Below are 2,812 nucleotides of genomic sequence, written 5' to 3' on the forward strand. Positions count from 1 at the left end.
GGAGTTAATCCTAAGAATTACAAGCCCACAATATAAACAAAAATTTCTATGCAAAAAAAATAGGATCACTTTTTGCATCAAAAAACTGACAGAATTAGAACGCTAGGGGGGTTAAGCTGATTTTTTTTGTTTTTTATTTAATTTTATTAAAAGTACATTTTTTTTTTACATGATTGTGTTTCAAACTTTTTTTTATATTCATGATATCTACTAGACCCTTGTTCAGGCATATTTCTGTAAGTTACAGGTCTACAATTTAAAAAAAAATTTTCATGAAAAACAGTGTAACGCTTTTGGTACAGAAATCTAGACATCAGTGTAATGCCCAGGTGGTTAATGTCTCCTTCCTTAAACTTTTCTGCAATCCATAAATGTTCTTTTCAAAAAGCTATTACCTATTTCGTTTCTTATCATGGCATATTATACATGGGAAGTGGAGTTATTTTAACACTAGACCAACTGGAGACCAGCTCAATTGTCCCTTGAGGCTATGCAACAAAGCAAATATCTTTATGTGATGCTGAGGAGGGTACATTAGTGTAAACCTGTGTCCTTGCACAAAATAATAGAATGCACCGCAGGTTTATTTTTAAAGTGCATGTATAGCCAAATCCAATTTGCTTAGGTTTGGATAGAGTAGGGAAGAGTAAAAATATAGGTTATATAAATTATATGGGTTTATTTTTTGCTGTGTGTGTAGGTGTCTCTTTGGAAAGATTTCTTCTCAGTTGCTGTTCCTCATCTCCTGTTATGGGGATAAAATGATGGATGTTCCCACACTTTCTATCAAAATGTTATTAATGGACACACACCAATAAAAACTTTTCAGGCGCTCTAATACTTACTTTGTATAAAATTAAAATGAAAAAATGTTGGCTAAAAAACAACATTTTTAGTTCTGAAATATACATTTCTGTATTACTGACTTATATTTTACAATACTACATTAAAAAAACACCAAAAATACAATAGATGTCATCATGAATATATAATTCCTTAAAACTTCTCTTGCCAGAAAAAAACTCAAATTTTTAGGCAAAATATAAACCTGGTGATAGTACAGAGAAACCTAATTTCCTCTATACTCTCAGTTGCAGAGGCATAAAAGTATGTCATGTATAAAAAATGATACCATAAAGAATCATACTGAGACTATCATTCACAGGGGATTCAGTATAGGCTTATGTGCTTTAATGCTTTTTATTAAAGTGTATTTCACAGAGTTGCTCATCCTAACTGTTCCATCAGTCTCAAGCCTTATATTATTCCGTTGCACATTATTTGACCTTTGACAAGGATTCTAAGGCATGTTTTTTTATGCTTTAAATAAGTTCTGTGGTTTAAATTTGTGTTTTGTTTTTTTTCATGCACATAGGAAGGCTTGAGTCAGGTAGCCAGGTGGTTATACACCACTCTTCTCCTGTTTCCCTCTCACTCCCTCCCACCCCCATTTTCCCATCACAATGGCACCACTCCAACCTTGTGGGAAAATGGCCGTAAGGCCACTTTATTAATACATATTAACTTTTTAACATTTAATTTACAACAACAAATCTTTGAAAGTAATAACTACAACATTTTAACAATAAATAACAACAAAGATAATAACTAACAATAAAAATAAAAAACCCTGAAAAACAATGATTACTCCTTTTGTGAACTTCCCAACTTTTTACTTTACATGTTCCCCTTTCAAAAACTACTACTCCTTCCCGGTAAAAATTATTTGGCAAAATTCTGCAAGCGGAGGGCTATAAACCAAAATGCCAGACCGCCAACCTTTGATTAATCACCGCCACCAATACTTCCTCCTAAAAACACCTAACACCGAATACAGCATCAACATCCCATACTCTCCCACTTACTGTGGCCCCCCAACCTCCGCGCACAGCAACCCCACTCCTGCAATACTGCCTCATACGCCTGCCATGTTCCCTCGCTAACAGAACCCTAGATCAAACCCATCAACATCTGGGCAGGGCACTCCTTGGTGATCCGCCTCTGTCGCCAAATTGAGAGACACCCTCCACAACAAATGAGACAAAGCATCTGCAACACGGTTAGACAAAATTTGAAGCTTAAAGAGTCTCTAAAAATTAGAAACCATGGCTTTAAAATAACATAGCTCAGCTCTTTATGGACACGTGAGTGTAATTAATCGGGTCATGATGTTTTAATAAACCTAATTTTATCCAACTGTTGCTCGATCATATCAATTTTAATCTATTGTAACAATGCTATTTGCATTTTGGACTTGAGTGGAAAGTGACACAGTAATGTGTCTGCCTTCTGGAAAGTGCAATGCTTTCTGGCCATGTACTGTAAAATCATTAAATATTTACCACCTATTTTTGGCTTGTGTATTTTCAGTGATTTCTAATAGGAACATTCATATGAGGGTTCCAGAAATTTGTAATGGCACACCTACCAGTTTCTTCTGTCAGGCCTCCTCCAGTTTGTGTATGCCAGCTTTCTAATGTACTTGTATACACATATCAGGGATAAAAAGCTGGCATGCAGGGTATCTCAGTCAAAATCAGGAAAAGTGGGTCATTCATTGGAGGCCTTTTAACAGATTTACCTATTATAGAGAATGTCAGATGTTGATCTTCAAGTCTTCTGGCATCACACTTAAATCAAAAAGGGTAGATGAGGTGGAAACATTGGGGGTCTAATATATACCTAATTGGCAGTAAACCTTTTTTAAAAAGCTACTACACAGGTAGTAGAGATTTCAGTGAACTTGGTGGCTTAGAGCAGTGTTTTTCAACTTTTTTTGAGCCACGGCACATTTTTTTACATTGAAAAAATC

This window comes from Pyxicephalus adspersus, chromosome 7, assembly GCF_032062135.1.
Source record: "Pyxicephalus adspersus chromosome 7, UCB_Pads_2.0, whole genome shotgun sequence".
Taxonomy (NCBI): domain Eukaryota; kingdom Metazoa; phylum Chordata; class Amphibia; order Anura; family Pyxicephalidae; genus Pyxicephalus; species Pyxicephalus adspersus.